This window comes from Somniosus microcephalus, unplaced genomic scaffold (assembly GCF_052327205.1).
Source record: "Somniosus microcephalus isolate GS21.2 unplaced genomic scaffold, FLI_Smic_1.0 unresolved_chr7, whole genome shotgun sequence".
Taxonomy (NCBI): domain Eukaryota; kingdom Metazoa; phylum Chordata; class Chondrichthyes; order Squaliformes; family Somniosidae; genus Somniosus; species Somniosus microcephalus.
Window position 1 is genome coordinate 28,778,980 of NW_028225185.1, and position 25,548 is coordinate 28,804,527.

Here is a 25,548-nt window from a genome sequence, read left to right on the forward strand (position 1 = left end):
TCTGTATCCTCCTCCAGCCCCTACAACCCTCCCTATCTCTGTAACCTCCTCCAGCCCCCTACAACCCTCCCTATCTCTGTAACCTCCTCCAGCCCCTACAACCCTCCCTATCTCTGTAACCTCCTCCAGCCTCTACAACCCTCCCTATCTCTGTAACCTCCTCCAGCCCCCTACAACCCTCCCTATCTCTGTAACCTCCTCCAGCCCCTACAACCCTCCCTATCTCTGTAACCTCCTCCAGTCCCTACAACCCTCCCTATCTCTGTAATCCCCTCCAGCCCCTACAACCCTCCCTATCTCTGTAAACTCCTCCAGCCCCTACAACCCTCCCTATCTCTGTAACCTCCTCCAGCCCCTACAACCCTCCTGATCTCTGTAACCTCCTCCAGCCCCCTACAACCCTCCCTCTGTAACCTCCTCCAGCCCCTACAACCCTCCCTATCTCTGTAACCTCCTCCAGCCCCTACAACCCTCCCTATCTCTGTAACCTCCTCCAGCCCCCTACAACCCTCCCTATCTCTGTAACCTCCTCCAGTCCCTACAACCCTCCCTATCTCTGTAACTTCCTCCAGCCTCTACAACCCTCCCTATCTCTGTAACCTCCTCCAGCCACCTACAACCCTCCCTATCTCTGTAACCTCCTCCAGCCCCCACAACCCTCCCTATTTCTGTAACCTCCTCCAGCCCCTACAACCCTCCCTATCTCTGTAATCTCCTCCAGCCCCTACAACCCTCCCTATCTCTGTAAACTCCTCCAGCCCCTACAACCCTCCCTATCTCTGTAACCTCCTCCAGCCCCTACAACCCTCCCTATCTCTGTAACCTCCTCCAGCCCCCTACAACCCTCCCTATCTCTGTAACCTCCTCCAGCCCCTACAACCCTCCCTATCTCTGTAACCTCCTCCAGCCCCTACAACCCTCCCTATCTCTGTAACCTCCCCCAGCCCCTACAACCCTCCCTATCTCTATAACCTCCTCCAGCCACTACAACCCTCCCTATCTCTGTAATCTCCTCCAGCCCCTACAACCCTCCCGATCTCTGTAACCTCCTCCAGCCCCCTACAACCCTCCCTATCCCTGTAACCTCCTCCAGCCCCCTACAACCCTCCCTATCTCTGTAACCTCCTCCAGTCCCCTACAACCCTCCCTATCTCTGTAACTTCCTCCAGCCCCTACACCCCTCCCTATCTCTGTAACCTCCTCCAGCCCCTACAGCCCTCCCTATCTCTGAAACCTCCTCCAGCCCCTACAACCCTCCCTACCTCTGTAACCTCCTCCAGCCCCCTACAACACTCCTTATCTCTGTAACCTCCTCCAGCCCTACAACCCTCCCTATCTCTGTAACCTCCTCCAGCCCCTACAACCCTCCCTATCTCTGTAACCTCCTCCAGCCCCTACACCCCTCCCTATCTCTGTAACCTCCTCCAGCCCCTACAGCCCTCCCTATCTCTGTAACCTCCTCCAGCCCCTACAACCCTCCCTATCTCTGTAACCTCCTCCAGCCCCCTACAACCCTCCCTATCTCTGTAACCTCCTCCAGCCCCTACAACCCTCCCTATCTCTGTAACCTCCTCCAGCCCCTACAACCCTCCCTATCTCTGTAATCTCCTCCAGCCGCTACAACCCTCCCTATCTCTGTAACCTCCTCCAGCCCCTACAACCCTCCCTATCTCTGACCTCCTCCAGCCCCCTACAGCCCTCCCTATCTCTGTAACCGCCTCCAGTCCCCAACAACACTCCCTATCTCTGTAACCTCCTCCAGCCCCTACAACCCTCCCTATCTCTGTAATCTCCTCCAGCCCCTACACCCCTCCCTATCTCTGTAACCTCCTCCAGCCCCCTGCAACCCTCCCTATCTCTGTAACCTCCTCCAGCCCCTACAACCCTCCCTATCTCTGTAACCTCATCCAGCCCCTACAACCCTCCCTATCTCTGTAACCTCCTCCAGCCCCCTACAACCCTCCCTATCTCTGTAACCTCCTCCAGCCCCTACAATCCTCCCTATCTCTGTAACCTCCTCCAGCCCCTACAACCCTCCCTATCTCTGTAACCTCCCCCAGCCCCTACAACCCTCCCTATCTCTGTAACCTCCTCCAGCCCCTACAACCCTCCCTATCTCTGTAACCTCCTCCAGCCCCTACAACCCTCCCTATCTCTGTAACCTCCTCCAGCCCCTACAACCCTCCCTATCTCTGTAACCTCCTCCAGCCCCTACAACCCTCCCTATCTCTGTAACCTCCTCCAGCCCCTACAACGCTCCCTATCACTGTAACCTCCTCCAGCCCCTACAACTCTCCCTATCTCTGTAACCTCCTCCAGCCCCTACAACCCTCCCTATCTCTGTAACCTTCTCCAGCCCCTACAACCCTCCCTATCTCTGTAACCTCCTCCAGCCCCCTACAACCCACCCTATCTCTGTAACCTCCTCCAGCCCCTACAACCCTCCCTATCTCTGTAACCTCCTCCAGCCCCTACAAACCTCCCTATCTCTGTAATCTCCTCCAGCCCCTACACCCCTCCCTATCTCTCTAACCTCCTCCAGCCCCCTACAACCCTCCCTATCTCTGTAACCTCCTCCAGCCCCTACAACCCTCCCTATCTCTGTAACCTCCTCCAGCCCCCTACAACCCTCCCTATCTCTGTAACCTCCTCCAGCCCCTACAACCCTCCCTATCTCTGTAACCTCCTCCAGCCTCTACAACCCTCCCTATCTCTGTAACCTCCTCCAGCCCCCTACAACCCTCCCTATCTCTGTAACCTCCTCCAGCCCCTACAACCCTCCCTATCTCTGTAACCTCCTCCAGCCCCTACAACCCTCCCTATCTCTGTAATCTCCTCCAGCCACTCCAACCCTCCCTATCTCTGTAACCTCCTCCAGCCGCTACAACCCTCCCTATCTCTGTAACCTCCTCCAGCCCCTACAACCCTCCCTATCGCTGTAACCTCCTCCAGCCTCCTACAACCCTCCCTATCTCTGTAACCTCCTCCAGCCCCTACAACCCTCCCTATCTCTGTAACCTCCTCCAGCCCATACAACCCTCCCTATCTCTGTAACCTCCCCCAGCCCCTACAACCCTCCCTATCCCTATAACCTCCTCCAGCCCCTACAACCCTCCCTATCTCTGTAACCTCCTCCAGCCCCCATAACCCTCCCGATCTCTGTAACCTCCTCCAGCCCCCTACAACCCTCCCTAGCCCCTGTAACCTCCTCCAGCCCCCTACAACCCTCCCTATCTCTGTAACCTCCTCCAGCCCCCTACAACCCTCCCTATCTCTGTAACCACCTCCAGCCCTACAACCCTCCCTATCTCTGTAACCTCCTCCAGCCCCTACAACCCTCCCTATCTCTGTAACCTCCTCCAGCCCCGACACCCCTCCCTATCTCTGTAACCTCCTCCAGCCCTCCCTATCTCTGTAACCTCCTCCAGCCCCCTACAACCCTCCCTATCTCTGTAACCTCCTCCAGCCCCCTACAACCCCTCCCTATCTCTGTAACCTCCTCCAGCCCCCTACAACCCTCCCTATCTCTGTAACCTCCTCCAGCCCCTACAACCCTCCCTATCTCTGTAACCTCCTCCAGCCCCCTACAACCCCCCCTATCTCTGTAACCTCCTCCAGCCCCTGCAACCCTCCCTATCTCTGTAACTTCCTCCAGCCTCTACAACCCTCCCTATCTCTGTAACTTCCTCCAGCCCCCTGCACCCCTCCCTATCCCTATAACCTCCTCCAGCCCCTACAACCCTCCCTATCTCTGTAACCTCCTCCAGCCCCTATAACCCTCCCGATCTCTGTAACATCCTCCAGCCCCCTACAACCCTCCCTAGCCCCTGTAACCTCCTCCAGCCCCCTACAACCCTCCCTATCTCTGTAACCTCCTCCAGCCCCCTACAACCCTCCCTATCTCTGTAACCACCTCCAGCCCTACAACCCTCCCTATCTCTGTAACCTCCTCCAGCCCCTACAACCCTCCCTATCTCTGTAACCTCCTCCAGCCCCTACACCCCTCCCTATCTCTGTAACCTCCTCCAGCCCTCCCTATCTCTGTAACCTCCTCCAGCCCCTACAACCCTCCCTATCCCTGTAACCTCCTCCAGCCCCCTACAACCCACCCTATCTCTGTAACCTCCTCCAGCCCCTACAACCCTCCCTATCTCTGTAACGTCCTCCAGCCCCTACAACCCTCCCTATCTCTGTAATCTCCTCCAGCCCCTACACCCCTCTCTATCTCTGTAACCTCCTCCAGCCCCTACAACCCTCCCTATCCCTGTAACCTCCTCCAGCCCCCTACAACCCACCCTATCTCTGTAACCTCCTCCAGCCCCTACAACCCTCCCTATCTCTGTAACGTCCTCCAGCCCCTACAACCCTCCCTATCTCTGTAATCTCCTCCAGCCCCTACACCCCTCCCTATCTCTGTAACCTCCTCCAGCCCCCTACAACCCTCCCTATCTCTGTAACCTCCTCCAGCCCCTACAACCCTCCCTATCTCTGTAACCTCCTCCAGCCCCCTACAACCCCCCCTATCTCTGTAACCTCCTCCAGCCCCTGCAACCCTCCCTATCTCTGTAACCTCCTCCAGCCTCTACAACCCTCCCTATCTCTGTAACCTCCTCCAGCCCCCTACAACCCTCCCTATCTCTGTAACCTCCTCCAGCCCCTACAACCCTCCCTATCTCTGTAACCTCCTCCAGCCCGTACAACCCTCCCTATCTCTGTAATCTCCTCCAGCCACAACAACCCTCCCTATCTCTGTAACCTCCTCCAGCCCCTACAACCCTCCCTATCTCTGTAACCTCCTCCAGCCCCTACAACCCTCCCTATCTCTGTAACCTCCTCCAGCCTCCTACAACCCTCCCTATCTCTGTAACCTCCTCCAGCCCCGACAACCCTCCCTATCTCTGTAACCTCCTCCAGCCCATACAACCCTCCCTATCTCTGTAACATCCCCCAGCCCCTACAACCCTCCCTATCTCTATAACCTCCTCCAGCCCCTACAACCCTCCCTATCTCTGTAACCTCCTCCAGCCCCTATAACCCTCCCGATCTCTGCAACCTCCTCCAGCCCCCTACAACCCTCCCTATCTCTGTTACCTCCTCCAGCCCCCTACAACCCTCCCTATCTCTGTAACCTCCTCCAGCCCTACAACCCTCCCTATCTCTGTAACCTCCTCCAGCCCCGACAACCCTCCCTATCTCTGTAACCTCCTCCCGCCCCTACACCCCTCCCTATCTCTGTAACCTCCTCCAGCCCTCCCTATCTCTGTAACCTCCTCCAGCCCCTACAACCCTCCCTATCTCTGTAACCTCATCCAGCCCCCTACAACCCTCCCTATCTCTGTAACCTCCTCCAGCCCCCGACAACCCTCCCTATCTCTGTAACCTCCTCCAGCCCCTACAACCCTCTCTATCTCTGTTACCTCCTCCAGCCCCTACAACCCTCCCTATCTCTGTAACCTCCTCCAGCCCCCTACAACCCTCCCTATCTCTGTAACCTCCTCCAGCCCCTACAACCCTCCCTATCTCTGAAACCTCCTCCAGCCCCTACAACCCTCCCTATCTCTGTAACCTCCTCCAGCCCCTACAACCCTCCCTATCTCTGTAACCTCCTCCAGCCCCACAACCCTCCCTATCTCTGTAACCTCCTCCAGCCCCTACAACCCTCCCTACATCTGTAACCTCCTCCAGCCCCTACAACCCTCCCTATCTCTGTAACCTCCTCCAGCCCCTACAACCCTCCCTATCTCTGTAACCTCCTCCAGCCCCTACAACCCTCCCTAGCTCTGTAACCTCCTCCAGCCCCTACAACCCTCCCTATCTCTGTAACCTCCTCCAGCCCCTACAACCCTCCCTATCTCTGTAACCTCCTCCAGCCCCCTACAACCCTCCCTATCTCTGTAACCTCCTCCAGCCCCTACAACCCTCCCTATCTCTGTAACCTCCTCCAGCCCCCTACAACCCTCCCTATCTCTGTAACCTCCTCCAGCCCCCTACAACCCTCCCTATCTCTGTCACCTCCTCCAGCCCCTACAACCCTCCCTATCTCTGTAACCTCCTCCAGCCCCTACAACCCTCCCTATCTCTGTAACCTCCTCCAGCCCCTACAACCGTCCCTATCTCTGTAACCTCCTCCAGCCCCTACAGCCCTCCCTATCTCTGTAACCTCCTCCAGCCCCTACAACCCTCCCTATCTCTGTAACCTCCTCCAGCCCCTACAACCCTCCCTATCTCTGACCTCCTCCAGCCCCTACACCCCTCCCTATCTCTGTAACCTCCTCCTGCCCCTACAACCCTCCCTATCTCTGTAACCTCCTCCAGCCCCTACAACCCTCCCTATCTCTGTAACCTCCTCCAGCCCCTACAACCCTCCCTATCTCTGTAACCTCCTCCAGCCCCTACAACCCTCCCTATCTCTGTAACCTCCTCCAGCCGCTACAACCCTCCCTATCTCTGTAACCTCCTCCAGCCCCTACAACCCTCCCTATCTCTGTAACCTCCTCCAACCCCTACACCCCTCCCTATCTCTGTAACCTCCTCCAGCCCCCTACAACCCTCCCTATCTCTATAACCTCCTCCAGCCCCTACAACCCTCCCTATCTCAGTAACCTCCTCCAGCCCCCTACAACCCTCCCTATCTCTGTAACCTCCTCCAGCCCCTACAACCCTCCCTATCTCTGTAACCACCTCCAGCCCCTACAACCCTCTCTATCTCTGTAACCTCCTCCAGCCCCTACAACCCTCCCTATCTCCGTAACCTCCTCCAGCCCCTACAACCCTCCCTATCTCTGTAACCTCCTCCAGCCCCTACAACCCTCCCTATCTCTGTAACCTCCTCCAGCCCCTACAACCCTCCCTATCTCTGTAACCTCCTCCAGCCCCTACAACCCTCCCTAGCTCTGTAACCTCCTCCAGCCTCTACAACCCTCCCTATCTCTGTAACCTCCTCCAGCCCTTACAACCCTCCCTATCTCTGTAACCTCCTCCAGCCCCTACAACCCTCCCTATCTCTGTAACCTCCTCCAGCCCCCTGCCACCCTCCCTAGCTCTGTAACCTCCTCCAGCCCCCTACAACCCTCCCTATCTCTGTAACCTCCTCCAGCCCCCTACAACCCTCCCTATCTCTGTAACCTCCTCCAGCCCCTACAACCCTCCCTATCTCTGTAACCTCCTCCAGCCCCTACAACCCTCCCTATCTCTGACCTCCTCCAGCCCCTACAACCCTCCCTATCTCTGTAACCTCCTCCAGCCCCGACAACCCTCCCTATCTCTGTACCCTCCTCCAGCCCCTACAACCCTCCCTATCTCTGTAACCTCCTCCAGCCCCCTACACCCCTCCCTATCTCTGTAACCTCCTCCAGCCCCTACAACCCTCCCTATCTCTGTAACCTCGTCCAGCCCCTACAACCCTCCCTATCTCTGTAACCTCCTCCAGCCCCTACAACCCTCCCTATCTCTGTAACCTCCTCCAGCCCCTACACCCCTCCCTATCTCTGTAACCTCCTCCAGCCCCTACAACCCTCCCTATTTCTGTAACCTCCTCCAGCCCCTACAACCCTCCCTATCTCTGTAACCTCGTCCAGCCCCTACAACCCTCCCTATCTCTGTAACCTCCTCCAGCCCCTACAACCCTCCCTATCTCTGTAACCTCCTCCAGCCCCTACACCCCTCCCTATCTCTGTAACCTCCTCCAGCCCCCTACAACCCTCCCTATCTCTGTAACCTCCTCCAGCCCCTACAACCCTCCCTATCTCTGTAACCTCCTCCAGCCCCTACAACCCTCCCTATCTCTGTAACCTCCTCCAGCCCCCTACAACCCTCCCTATCTCTGTAACCTCCTCCAGCCCCTACAACCCTCCCTATCTCTCTAACCTCCTCCAGCCCCTACAACCCTCCCTATCTCTGTAACCTCCTCCAACCCCACATCCACCCGAGATATCTGCGCTCCTCTAATTCTGCCCTCTGGAGCATCCCTGATTATAATCACTCAACCTTTGGTGGCCGTGCCTTCTGTTGCCTCGGCCCTAAGCTCTGGAATTCCCTGCCTAAACCTCTCCACCTCGCTACCTCTCCTCCTTTAGATGCTCCTTAAAACCTACCTCTTTGACCAAGCTTTTGGTCACCTGCCCTATTTTATCCTTATGTGGCTTAGTGTGGATTTTATCTACAGTGGCACTTATAACGTGCAGAGTCATAGAAAAATAGGAGCTGGAATCAGTCATTCGGTACTGAGGGAGCGCCGCACTGTCGGAGGGGCGGTACTGAGGGAGCGCCGCACTGTCGGAGGGGCGGTACTGCGGGAGCGCCGCACTGTCGGAGGGGCGGTACTGAGGGAGCTCCGCACTGTCGGAGGGGCAGTACTGAGGGAGCGCCGCACTGTCGGAGGGGCGGTACTGAGGGAGCGCCGCACTGTCGGAGGGGCGGTACTGAGGGAGCGCCGCAATGTCGGAGGGGCGGTACTGAGGGAGCGCCGCACTGTCGGCGGTGCGGTACTGAGGGAGCGCCGCACTGTCGGAGGGGCGGTACTGAGGGAGCGCCGCACTGTCGGAGGGGCGGTACTGAGGGAGCGCCGCACTGTCGGAGGGGCGGTACTGAGGGAGCGCCGCACTGTCGGAGGGGCGGTACTGAGGGAGCGCCGCACTGTCGGAGGGGCGGTACTGAGGGAGCGCCGCACTGTCGGAGGGGCGGTACTGAGGGAGCGCCGCACTGTCGGAGGGGCGGTACTGAGGGAGCGCCGCACTGTCGGAGGGGCGGTACTGAGGGAGCGCCGCACTGTCGGAGGGGCGGTACTGAGGGAGCGCCGCACTGTCGGAGGGGCGGTACTGAGGGAGCGCCGCACTGTCGGAGGGGCGGTACTGAGGGAGCGCCGCACTGTCTTTCGGATGAGACGCTAAACTGAGGCTCCACCTGCTCTCTCAGGTGGATGTAAAAGATCCTATGGCACTATTTCGAAGAAGAGATAGAGAAGTGGCATCATCGAATGAGATCAAAAAGCTTGACAAAATCCTGCAGCAGCTTTTACTCGGAAAGATACCTGCCACAATGCATTCTCCAATAAAGCCCAGTTGAGAAAAAAATCTCATTTATTTCTGAATTGATTCTGAATTTTTTTTTTAATATATATAATACTTTGCCTTTTGAGAAAAGCCTTGTCTTGGATTGGATTTTATTTGAAAATTAGAGCACAGCAAGATCCCACAGTAGCCTATCGTGTCAGACAGTCCACGAGGCAGTCCTGGGTGAATGCCCATTTAAAAACATTTCCTGACATTTTTCTTTTTTGCAGATTTTTGACAAGAAAGACACAGTAAGTTCCCGCCGCAACTTCTGCGGCCAGACAGTGAGCAAGGCAGTCCCCAGTGACATCAGCGGGTTTTAAAAGTTGCTGATTTTTTTTTGCCTTTTTCCCCAGACATGACTGAAAAGGCGCAGCAAGATCCCACAGCAGCTTTTTGCTGTCAGACAGTGCGCAAGGCAGTCCCCAATAAAGCCCAGTTGAGGAAAAAAAATCCCATTTATTTATTATTCTGGAAAAACACATTTTAAAAATATCATATATATCAAAATACTTTGGGGGAGAAATTGGGTGAGTCGTGTGCCGGTACCTTTCTACCTAGACACAATTTAGGACTCAGAACTCAGAGATTCAAACATGAAGTGCTTTATTGGAAGGAAAGGAAGTTCTGGCAAGTTCCGAACAAAGAGAGCTAAACTTAACAGAGAACACCCAACCATTTATCTCCTGTGACAGCGCCACCACAGGTGGGAGGAGAACACACAATACATAACATTTCCTCCCCTCTTAAATGGAAGGTCCACATTATTCCTCAACAGGTAAGTTACTTTCAATGCACTCAACGAACCTAGGGTAGAGGTAGACTGCCTCAACCCCTGACTTTACCCTGGGGTTTATTCTGCCCCAGTCTTGTGGGTAAGTCACTAAGCCTACAGATCCAAGCGTCTTGGAGGCCGCCGCTCTCTGACAGGATACCGGCGGTCATCGCTGGCTTCCACAGCAGTAGGCATTGACACAGGCCTGGATGGAGAAGGTGCCTGTGTCAGTCGAAAGTCAGGAGTTTGCACAGGTGGAACAGTCTCTTTGACTTCCTGTGTTGGAGAAGAGCACTGTGGCAAAGGATGCTGGTTTGCAGTATCATCCGTAAACAGTTCAGGCCAACCAGCCGTTGGAGCCCCTGTGGCTGTCTCTGCTCCTAGCAACAGTTGATCTGTGTGTCTTCTCCAGACGACGTCCTCAGCAGTCTCAACCGTGTAAGACACAGGGCCCGTCTGCGCGATCACCGTAGCAGGAACCCATTTTGGTCTAGTGTTGTAGTTTCGAGCTAGGACGTGCTCTCCCGGATGAAACCGTCTCTCCTTGGCTCTTTTCTCTCTCTTTTCAACTTGAGCTTGTTGTTGACGATGGACAACCTGCTCTGCACTTGGAGGTTTGAGTAAGTCAAAACTTGTCCGCAACTGCCTCTTCATCATGAGCGAAGCGGGGGAAGTTTTGGTTGTGGCATGCAGCTCGTTCCTGTAGGACAACAGGAAGCTGTTCAGACATTGGTGGATTGAGCCCTGACCTTGCGATGCCTTCAAGGCGTGCTTCAAAGTTTGCACGAACCTTTCTGCCTGGCCGTTAGTAGAGGGATGATAGGGCGCAGACCTGATGTGTTGGACACCATTCACATGCAGGAAGGTTGCAAACTCCTGTGATACAAATTGTGGACCGTTGTCACTTACGAGTTGTTCCGGTGAGCCATAACGGCTGAACATCTCACCAAGTTTCTCAATTGTTTTCTCTGCCGTGGTAGACCTCATCACAGCGACCTCCGGCCACTTGCTACGAGCGTCTACAACCACCATAAACATCTTCTCTTCGAAAGGACCGGCGAAGTCCACATGTACTCGCTGCCACACTTCTGCAGGCCAATCCCAGGGGTGTAGGGTTGCCAGCTGTGGAATATTCCGGACCCTTTGACATGGGGAACATGTTTTGGCTTTCTCCTCAATATTCCCATCGAGACCTGGCCACCAGAAGTAGCTTCTTGCCATTTCCTTCATCCGAACCATCCCACTGTGGCCTGTATGAAGTTGTTGCAGTATAGGTTCCCTCAGAGGTGGCGGAATGATGACACGGCGTCCCCAAAGACGACAACCTGCCTGGATGGAGAGCTCATTTCTTTTTGAAACGTAAGGTTTCAAACTAGGAGAATCTCCTATAGCTCTCCCTCGAATGACATCGTCCATTACCTCAGACAGGACTGGATCGTTGTGGGTGTACCTTCGCACCTGAACTGCAGTGACAGGTGCTCCCTCCACTTGTCTAAAGTAGAAGATGTCTATCTGACGAGGCTCTGGGGGAGTAACAGGCAAGGGTAGCCTCGAGAGACCGTCTGCGTTGCCGTGCAAGTCTGATTTGCGATATTTGATGTCGTATGTGTGTCCTGACAATAGTAAAGCCCACCTTTGCATCCTGCTTGCAGCGAGAGACGGAATTCCGGTGTGGGGCCCGAAGATTGAAGTCAATGGACAGTGGTCCGTCAGGAGTGTGAACCTTCTCCCAAACAGGTACTGATGAAATTTTCGAATTCCAAAAACGATTCCCAAGGCCTCGTGCTCGATCTGCGCATAGTTACTCTCGGCCTTGTTCAAGGTGCGTGATGCGAAGGCGATAGGTTTCTCTTCACCCGAAGGCATGATGTGGGATATGACTGCTCCCACACCATATGGTGATGCATCACATGCTAGCTGCATGGGTAGCTTTGGGTCGAAGTGTGTCAGGACCTCCGATTTCAGCAATGCTTTCTTTGCTTGGGCGAAAGCTTCATTGCACAGTTCAGTCCATTTCCATGTTTTGCCTTGACATAGCAACTGATGTAATGGCTTCAGCAATGTTGCTAAGTCTGGAATAAACTTCCCATAGTAGTTAAGTAGCCCCAGAAATGAACGTAACTGGCTCACATTCTGGGGTGCTGGGGCCTCCACGATCGCCTTGACCTTTGGTGGCGCCTTATGCAGGCCAGTAGCGTCAATCACATGCCCCAGGTACTAAACTGAAGACTGAAAGAATTCACATTTGTCTTTACGAACTCTGAGTCCGTACTCTTTCAGTCGTTGTAGTGTCGCATCCATGTTCAGAAGATGATCCTCCTCATTTGTCCCAGTGACAAGGATGTCGTCCAGGTAGCACTGGACTCCTGGCAGTCCACTCAAAATCTGATCCATTGCCCTTTGGAATAGAGCAGGGGCCGACGTAATTCCAAACGGAAGGCGGCAGTACCTGTATAGCCCCTTGTGTGTCACAATTGTCAGCAGCTCCTTTGATTTGTCATCGACATGCATTTGTAGATAAGCCTGGCATAAGTCTATTTTGCTGAACTTTTGCCCTCCGGCCAGGCCCGTAACAAGATCATCAATGAGGGGAAGAGGGTACTGTTCCGCAGACAGCACCGGGTTAATAGTCACTTTAAAATCCCCGCAGATTCGAACAGATCCATCCTTTTTCAGGACAGGAACAATGGGTGTGGCCCATTTGCTCACGCTCACAGGCTCCAGGACTCCATTCTCGACTAAGGCCTCCAAGTTAGCCTCAACTTTTGGCCTAATTGCATAGGGTACAGGTCGGGCTTTGTGAAACTTCGGCTTGCTGTCAGGTTTAATGTCCAGTCTCACGCTGATCTTTTTCATGCTCCCAAGTTCCCCATTGAAGAGTTCTGCATGTTTGTTTAACACTGCAGTCAGACCTGACTCCCCTTTTGACATCATGCGGACTGCAGGCCAGTCCAGCGTGATTTTCTCTAGCCACGCACGTCCCAGTAGCGATGGGTAATTTCCCTTTACCACATATAGTGGCAGTTTTGCAGTCTGTCCGTTCAATTTAACTGTCACCTCAATGACGCCTCTCCTGGCCACAGGTTCGTCGGTATACGTCTTTAGCACAATGTTTGTTGGCTGAAGGGTAAGATGCTTTAGCGTTTTGTTGCAGTGTCTGAAACAAGGGGCACAGCCGCGCCTGTGTCCACCTCCATCCGCACTGATTGTCCCTCCACCAGTGGTGACACCCAGTAGCCATTTGAATCACCTGCAACCGTCAGTATGTGCACCTCTTCCTCCCCAGAAGTGTCGCTCCCCTGTTTTGCTTGTTCCATCATACTGCACTGAATGAACACTCTTTTTCCTCTCTTGTCCAAATACAGACATTTTGCTTCCATGCTTCCCAGCTCTGTCTGTTCTTTTTTTACCTCTACAGGCGCGTTCAATGTGACCCTTTTTGCCACAATTTCGGCATTCCAGCTCCGTACACCAGCAGTCATTAGCGTGATGGCCCATTTTCCCACAACGGTAACATGTGCCGTTCCGTGCACCTTTAGGCTCAGACGACACCTTGTGAACTCTCCCTGTTGAACTCAACTGGTGAGCCTCCTTTTCCGCCATCTCCATGGAGGCACTAACTTCAATGGCCTTTTCAAGAGTAAGGTTGTCCTCAGTAAGAAGGCGCTTCTGTGTGGCTGCATTTTGCAGACCACACACGAGTCTGTCTCTAATGGTGTCCTTCAGCACCTCCTTGAACTCGCAGTGTTCTGATAACCTTTTTAAAGCAGCAATAAACATCGTCACTGATTCCCCCTCCTCTTGATTCCGTTTGTGAAATCTAAATCTCTCAGCAATAACCAGAGGTTTTGGTGAAAAATGTGCTCCAAGAATTTCCACTAGTTGCTTATATGCTTTAGTTCCTGGCTTATCTGGCTGCACGAGGCTGCGAAGTAAATTGAATGTCTTCGGCCCGATTACACTCAAAAAGGTAGGCACGACCTTTTCATTTGCCACCGCATTCGCCAATACAAAATAGTCAAAACGTTCCGTATATGCGCTCCATTGCTCCACATTTTCAACAAAATCACCGATGTTTCCTAATATAGTAGCCATCTCAGGTTTCAAATTAAAAATTCTGTTTACTCACTGCACCCGTAACGTACACAGAGCCCATCCTCGTCGCCACTTGTTGTGTCGGTACCTTTCTACCTAGACACAATTTAGGACTCAGAACTCAGAGATTCAAACATGAAGTGCTTTATTGGAAGGAAAGGAAGTTCTGGCAAGTTCCGAACAAAGAGAGCTAAACTTAACAGAGAACACCCAACCATTTATCTCCTGTGACAGCGCCACCACAGGTGGGAGGAGAACACACAATAGAACACACAATACATAACAAGTAGCGCCACCTGTTAGCGCCTAAAGAGGCAGTCAGTGGCTGTAGCGCCACTGGCTGCGTCTCCCGCGATATTCAGCAGGGGCGCTAATGGTGGCGTTAGCCTTTTGCGCTGCGCCGCCACCGATGACGACATCGGTGTGCGCCGCACCCCATTCGCACCCCGATCGCAATATTTGATAGCGAACGCCGCTGTAGCGCCGTTCGCTACCCGCGCCCAGTTCACGGGGCCTTGCTGCACTGGCAGAGGCGCAAGTTAAGGTGGAGGTGCGGGGCGGCGGCTTTTTCGGCGGCCGCCTGCCAGCACCTCCGTCCCCGGCCTCCTGGTCCCCACCCCCCCGCGGCGTGTGGCGCTGCGGCACGTAGCGCTGCGAAATTCACTTTCAGCGCCCTAAGAGGGACGCGGAGCGCCTCGAGCCTCGCCCCGTCTCCCTCTAGGGGCACTTCAACTGAATTTGCGGCGATCGCGAATGCGGCAATCGCGGCGCAAATTCCAGCGCCTAGGTGAACTTTGCGCTGCTTGGGCGCCTCAGGCCAATTTCTAGGCCTTTGACTTTCGACACTTGTCTTGGATTTGAAAAATAAGAGCACAGCAAGATCCCACAGCTGCCTGCCCATCATGTCAGACAGTCCACAGGAGGCAGTTCCACGTCAAATTCCCGTCTTTTCAACCTCTTGACTTTTTTTTATTGGCAGACACGACAGGAAAGGCACAGTGAGGTTTTCGCGGCCTACACAAACAGGCTTTCTATTTCCGCATCAATACTGCGGACGGGTGCTGCAAAGAAAACAGAAAATGCCGGAAATACCCAACAGGTTGGTCGGGCAGCATCTGTGGAGAGAGAGACAGAGAGAGAGAGAAGCAAGAGTTAACATTTCATGCCGATGATCTCTCATCAGATTCTGTCGAGGTTCTGATGAAAGGTCATCCAGCTGAAACCTTAACTCTGTTTCTCTCTCTCTCTCTCTCCCCTCCCACAGAAGCTGCCCGACCTGCTGAGTATTTCCAGCATTTTCTCTTTATATTTCTACTCTGCACGTTGTCTTCATTTCATGTCTGCCTTGTCTTGATTTGAGTGGCGTGCAATAAAAAGAACACAAAGATCCCGGAGCAGCTTTTGCTGTCAGAAAGTCCACAAAGACATTTTTCAGTATTTCACTGACTGACCGCCTGCCTGTCAATTTCAATTTCAATTTTATTTCTCACATAACCAAACACAACAAGTGAAATCCAGTCAGTGAAATCCTTTTTTCTTGACGAGCCGACCGCACCAAGCAGCAAAGGACACTTAGCTGCCTGGTAGGCACGGAGCCCGCAAGGACTGCGGCCATCTTCATCGGGGCCAGCACAATAGGGTCCGCTCTCGCTCCGCCTTTCCCGCACTCCTGCCCGACAATCTTCAGCCGCCGTGGTACCGACGTCCCGGGGCCGGCTTCTCCTTCCACCCGCCTAGACATGAAGTGAAGTGAAAATAAGTAACGTGCAAAAAAGTCACGAACACAAACACACACACTATACTGCAGTACATTCCCCACACACACTATACTGCAGTACATTCCCCACACACACACACTATACTGCAGTACATTCCCCACACACACACACACTATACTGCAGTACATTCCCCACACACACACACACTATACTGCAGTACATTCCCCACACACACACACACTATACTGCAGTACATTCCCCACACACACACACACGCTATACTGCAGTACATTCCCCACACACACGGACACTATACTGCAGTACATTCCCCACACACACACACACTATACTGCAGTACATTCCCCACACACACACACACTATACTGCAGTACATTCCCCACACACACACACACTATACTGCAGTACATTCCCCACACACACACACACTATACTGCAGTACATTCCCCACACACACACACACTATACTGCAGTACATTCCCCACACACACACACACTATACTGCAGTACATTCCCCACACACACACACACTATACTGCAGTACATTCCCCACACACACACTATACTGCAGTGCATTCCCCACACACACATACACTATACTGCAGTACATTCCCCACACACACACACACTATACTGCAGTACATTCCCCACACACACACACACTATACTGCAGTACATTCCCCACACACACACACACTATACTGCAGTACATTCCCCACACACACACACACGAAACTGCAGTACATTCCCCACACACACACACACTATACTGCAGTACATTCCCCACACACACACACACTATACTGCAGTACATTCCCCACACACACACACACTATACTGCAGTACATTCCCCACACACACACACAATATACTGCAGTACATTCCGCACACACACACACACTATACTGCAGTACATTCCCCACACACACACACACTATACTGCAGTACATTCCCCCCACACACACACACTATACTGCAGTACATTCCCCCCACACACACACACTATACTGCAGTACATTCCCCACACACACACACTATACTGCAGTACATTCCCCACACACACACACACTATACTGCAGTACATTCCGCACACACACACACACTATACTGCAGTACATTCCCCACACACACACACACTATACTGCAGTACATTCCCCACACACGCACACACACTATACTGCAGTACATTCCCCACACACACACACACTATACTGCAGTACATTCCACACACACACACACTATACTGCAGTACATTCCCCCCACACTATACTGCAGTACATTCCCCACACACACACACACTATACTGCAGTACATTCCACACACACACACACTATACTGCAGTACATTCCCCACACACACACACACTATACTGCAGTATATTCCCCACACACACACACACTATACTGCGGTACATTCCCCACACACACAAACACTATACTACGGTACATTCCCCACACACACACACACTATACTGCGGTACATTCCCCACACACACACACACTATACTGCAGTACATTCCCCACACACACACACACTATACTGCGGTACATTCCCCACACACACACACACTATACTGCGGTACATTCCCCACACACACACACACTATACTGCGGTACATTCCCCACACACACACACACTATACTGCTGTACATTCCCCACACACACACACACTATACTGCGGTACATTCCCCACACACACACACACACTATACTGCGGTACATTCCCCACACACACACACACACTATACTGCGGTACATTCCCCACACACACACACACTATACCGCAGTACATTCCCCACGCACACACACTATACTGCGGTACATTCCCCACACACACACACACTATACTGCAGTACATTCCCCACACACACACACACTATACTGCGGTACATTCCCCACACACACACACACACTATACTGCGGTACATTCCCCACACACACACACACACTATACTGCGGTACATTCCCCACACACACACACACTATACCGCAGTACATTCCCCACGCACACACACTATACTGCAGTACATTCCCCCCACACACACACACTATACTGCAGTACATTCCGCACACACACACACACTATACTGCAGTACATTCCCCACACACACACACTCTATACTGCAGTACATTCCCCCCACACACACACAATATACTGCAGTACATTGCCCACACACACACACACTATACTGCAGTACATTCCCCACACACACACACTATACTGCAGTACATTCCCCACACACACACACACTATACTGCAGTACATTCCCCACACACACACTATACTGCAGTACATTCCCCACACACACACACTATACTGCAGTACATTCCCCACACACACACACACTATACTGCAGTACATTCCCCACACACACACTATACTGCAGTACATTCCCCACACACACTATACTGCAGTACATTCCCCGCACACACACACACTATACTGCAGTACATTTTCCACGCACACACACTATACTGCAGTACATTCCACACACACACACACACTATACTGCAGTACATTCCCCACACACACACACACTATACTGCAGTACATTCCCCACACACACACACACTATACTGCATACATTCCCCACACACACGCACACTATACTGCAGTACATTCCCCACACACACACACACACTATACTGCAGTACATTCCCCACACACACACACACTATACTGCAGTACATTCCCCACACACACACGCACTATACTGCAGTACATTCCCCACACACACACACTATACTGCAGTACATTCCCCACACACACACACACTATACTGCAGTACATTCCCCCCACACACACACACTATACTGCAGTACATTCCCCACACACACACACACTATACTGCATACATTCCCCACACACACACACACTATACTGCAGTACATTCCACACACACACACACTATACTGCAGTACATTCCCCACACACACACACTATACTGCACTACATTCCCCACACACACACACGATACTGCAGTACATTCCCCCCACACACACACACTATACTGCAGTACATTCCCCACACACACACACACTATACTGCATACATTCCCCACACACACACACACTATACTGCAGTACATTCCCCACACACACACACATTATACTGCAGTACATTCCCCGCACACACACACACACTATACTGCAGTACATTCCCCACACACACACACACTATACTGCAGTACATTCCCCACACACACACACACTATACTGCAGTACATTCGCCACACACACGCACACTATACTGCAGTACATTCCCCACACACACACACACTATACTGCAGTACATTCCCCACACACACACACACTATACTGCAGTACATTCCCCACACACACACACACTATACTGCAGTACATTCCCCACACACACTATACTGCAGTGCATTCCCCACACACACACACACTATACTGCAGTACATTCCCCGCACACACACACACTATACTGCAGTACATTCCGCACACACACACACACTATACTGCAGTACATTCCCCCCACACACACACTATACTGCAGTACATTCCCCGCAAACACACACACTCTGTACTGCAGGACATTCCCCACACACACACACACTATACTGCAGTACATTCCCCCCACACACACACTATACTGCAGTACATTCCGCACACACACACACACTATACTGCAGTACATTCCCCGCAGACACACACTATACTGCAGTACATTCCCCACACACACACACACTATACTGCAGTACATTCCCCACACACACACACACTATACTGCAGTACATTCCCCACACACACACGCACTATACTGCAGTACATTCCCCACACACACACACTATAATGCAGTACATTCCCCACACACACACACACTATACTGCAGTACATTCCCCCGACACACACACTATACTGCAGTACATTCCCCACACACACACACACACTTTACTGCAGTACATTCCCCCCACACACACACACTATACTGCAGTACATTCCACACACACACACACACTATACTGCAGTACATCCCCCCCACACACACACTATACAGCAGTACATTCCCCACACACACACACACTATACTGCAGTACATTCCCCACACACACACACACTATAATGCATACATTCCCCATACACACACACACTATACTGCAGTACATTCCCCACACACACACACTATACTGCAGTACATTCCCCACACACACACACACTATACTGCAGTACATTCCCCACACACACACACACTATACATCAGTACATTCCCCACACACACACACACTATACTGCAGTACATTCCCCACACACACACACACACACTATACTGCAGTACATTCCCCAAACACGTACACACTATACTGCAGTACATTCCCCACACACACACACACTATACTGCAATACATTCCCCCCACACACACACACTATACTGCAGTACATTCCCCACACACACACACACTATACTGCATACATTCCCCACACACACACACACTATACTGCAGTACATTCCACACACACACACACACTATACTGCAGTACATTCCCCACACACACACACTATACTGCATACATTCCCCACACACACACACACTATACTGCAGTACATTCCCCACACACACACACACTATACTGCATACATTCCCCACACACACACACACTATACTGCAGTACATTCCCCACACACACACACATTATACTGCAGTACATTCCCCCCACACACACACACTATACTGCAGTACATTCCCCACACACACACACACTATACTGCAGTACATTCCCCACACACACACACACTATACTGCAGTACATTCCCCACACACACGCACACTATACTGCAGTACATTCCCCACACACACGCACACTATACTGCAGTACATTCCCCACACACACACACTATACTGCAGTAGATTCCCCACACACACACACACTATACTGCAGTACATTCCCCACACACACACACACTATACTGCAGTACATTCCCCACACACACAGACACTATACTGCAGTACATTCCCCACACACACACACACACACTATACTGCAGTATATTCCCCACACACACACACACTATACTGCAGTACATTCCCCACACACACACTATACTGCAGTACATTCCGCACACTCACACACTATACTGCAGTACATTCCCCCCACACACACACACTATACTGCAGTACATTCCCCACACACACACACACACACTATACTGCAGTACATTCCCCACACACACACACACTATACTGCAGTACATTCCCCACACACACACACACTATACTGCAGTAAATTCCCCACACACACACACACTATACTGCAGTACATTCCCCACACACACACACTATACTGCAGTACATTCCCCACACACACACACACTATACTGCAGTACATTCCCCACACACACACACACTATACTGCAGTACATTCCCCACACACACACACACACTATACTGCAGTACATTCCACACACACACACTAGACTGCAGTACATTCCCCACACACACACACTATACTGCAGTACATTCCCCACACACACACACACACTATACTGCAGTACATTCCCCACACACACACACACACTATACTGCAGTACATTCCCCACACACACACACACTATACTGCAGTACATTCCCTGCACACACACACACTATACTGCAGTACATTCCCCGCACACACACACACTATACTGCAGTGCATTCCCCACACACACACACACTATGCTGCATACATTCCCCACACACACACACACTATACTGCAGTACATTCCCCACACACACACACTATACTGCAGTACATTCCCCACACACACACACACTATACTGCAGTACATTCCCCACACACACACACACTATACTGCAGTACATTCCCCACACACACACACACTATACTGCAGTACATTCCCCACACACACACACTATACTGCAGTACATTCCCCACACATACACACTATACTGCAGTACATTCCCCACACACACACACACTATACTGCAGTACATTCCCCCACACACACACACACTATACTGCAGTACATTCCCCACACACACACACTATACTGCAGTACATTCCCCCACACACACACACACTATACTGCAGTACATTCCCCACACACACACACTATACTGCAGTACATTCCCCACACACACACACTATACTGCAGTACATTCCCCACACACACACTATACTGCAGTACATTCCCCACACACACACACACTATACTGCAGTACATTCCCCACACACACACACACTATACTGCAGTACATTCCCCACACACACACACTATACTGCAGTACATTCCCCACACACACACACACTATACTGCAGTACATCCCCCACACACACACACACTATAGTGCAGTACATCCCCCACACAGACACACTATATACTGCAGTACATTCCCCACACACACACACACTATACTGCAGTACATTCCCCACACACACACACACTATACTGCAGTACATTCCCCACACACACACTATACTGCATACATTCCCCACACACACACACACTATACTGCAGTACATTCCCCACACACACACTATACTGCAGTACATTCCCCACACACACACACTATACTGCAGTACATTCCCCACACACACACTATACTGCAGTACATTCCCCACACACACACACTATACTGCAGTACATTCCCCACACACACACACTATACTGCAGTACATCCCCCACACACACACACACTATAGTGCAGTACATCCCCCACACAGACACACTATATACTGCAGTACATTCCCCACACACACACACACTATACTGCAGTACATTCCCCACACACACACACACTATACTGCAGTACATTCCCCACACACACACACACTGTACTGCATACATTCCCCACACACACACTATACTGCAGTACATTCCCCACACACACACACTATACTGCAGTACATTCCGCACACACACACACACTATACTGCAGTACATTCCCCACACACACACACACACTATACTGCAGTGCATTCCCCCCACACACACACACACACTATACTGCAGTACATTCCCCACACACACACACACTATACTGCAGTACATTCCCCACACACACACACACTATACTGCATACATTCCCCACACACACGCACACTATACTGCAGTACATTCCCCACACACACACACACACTATACTGCAGTACATTCCCCACACACACACACACTATACTGCAGTACATTCCCCACACACACACGCACTATACTGCAGTACATTCCCCACACACACACACTATACTGCAGTACATTCCCCACACACACACACACTATACTGCAGTACATTCCCCCCACACACACACACTATACTGCAGTACATTCCCCACACACACACACACTATACTGCATACATTCCCCACACACACACACACTATACTGCAGTACATTCCACACACACACACACTATACTGCAGTACATTCCCCACACACACACACTATACTGCACTACATTCCCCACACACACACACGATACTGCAGTACATTCCCCCCACACACACACACTATACTGCAGTACATTCCCCACACACACACACACTATACTGCATACATTCCCCACACACACACACACTATACTGCAGTACATTCCCCACACACACACACATTATACTGCAGTACATTCCCCGCACACACACACACACTATACTGCAGTACATTCCCCACACACACACACACTATACTGCAGTACATTCCCCACACACACACACACTATACTGCAGTACATTCGCCACACACACGCACACTATACTGCAGTACATTCCCCACACACACACACACTATACTGCAGTACATTCCCCACACACACACACACTATACTGCAGTACATTCCCCACACACACACACACTATACTGCAGTACATTCCCCACACACACTATACTGCAGTGCATTCCCCACACACACACACACTATACTGCAGTACATTCCCCGCACACACACACACTATACTGCAGTACATTCCGCACACACACACACACTATACTGCAGTACATTCCCCCCACACACACACTATACTGCAGTACATTCCCCGCAAACACACACACTCTGTACTGCAGGACATTCCCCACACACACACACACTATACTGCAGTACATTCCCCCCACACACACACTATACTGCAGTACATTCCGCACACACACACACACTATACTGCAGTACATTCCCCGCAGACACACACTATACTGCAGTACATTCCCCACACACACACACACTATACTGCAGTACATTCCCCACACACACACACACTATACTGCAGTACATTCCCCACACACACACGCACTATACTGCAGTACATTCCCCACACACACACACTATAATGCAGTACATTCCCCACACACACACACACTATACTGCAGTACATTCCCCCGACACACACACTATACTGCAGTACATTCCCCACACACACACACACACTTTACTGCAGTACATTCCCCCCACACACACACACTATACTGCAGTACATTCCACACACACACACACACTATACTGCAGTACATCCCCCCCACACACACACTATACAGCAGTACATTCCCCACACACACACACACTATACTGCAGTACATTCCCCACACACACACACACTATAATGCATACATTCCCCATACACACACACACTATACTGCAGTACATTCCCCACACACACACACTATACTGCAGTACATTCCCCACACACACACACACTATACTGCAGTACATTCCCCACACACACACACACTATACATCAGTACATTCCCCACACACACACACACTATACTGCAGTACATTCCCCACACACACACACACACACACTATACTGCAGTACATTCCCCAAACACGTACACACTATACTGCAGTACATTCCCCACACACACACACACTATACTGCAATACATTCCCCCCACACACACACACTATACTGCAGTACATTCCCCACACACACACACACTATACTGCATACATTCCCCACACACACACACACTATACTGCAGTACATTCCACACACACACACACACTATACTGCAGTACATTCCCCACACACACACACTATACTGCATACATTCCCCACACACACACACACTATACTGCAGTACATTCCCCACACACACACACACTATACTGCATACATTCCCCACACACACACACACTATACTGCAGTACATTCCCCACACACACACACATTATACTGCAGTACATTCCCCCCACACACACACACTATACTGCAGTACATTCCCCACACACACACACACTATACTGCAGTACATTCCCCACACACACACACACTATACTGCAGTACATTCCCCACACACACGCACACTATACTGCAGTACATTCCCCACACACACGCACACTATACTGCAGTACATTCCCCACACACACACACTATACTGCAGTAGATTCCCCACACACACACACACTATACTGCAGTACATTCCCCACACACACACACACTATACTGCAGTACATTCCCCACACACACAGACACTATACTGCAGTACATTCCCCACACACACACACACACACTATACTGCAGTATATTCCCCACACACACACACACTATACTGCAGTACATTCCCCACACACACACTATACTGCAGTACATTCCGCACACTCACACACTATACTGCAGTACATTCCCCCCACACACACACACTATACTGCAGTACATTCCCCACACACACACACACACACTATACTGCAGTACATTCCCCACACACACACACACTATACTGCAGTACATTCCCCACACACACACACACTATACTGCAGTACATTCCCCACACACACACACTATACTGCAGTACATTCCCCACACACACACACACTATACTGCAGTACATTCCCCACACACACACACACTATACTGCAGTACATTCCCCACACACACACACACACTATACTGCAGTACATTCCACACACACACACTAGACTGCAGTACATTCCCCACACACACACAC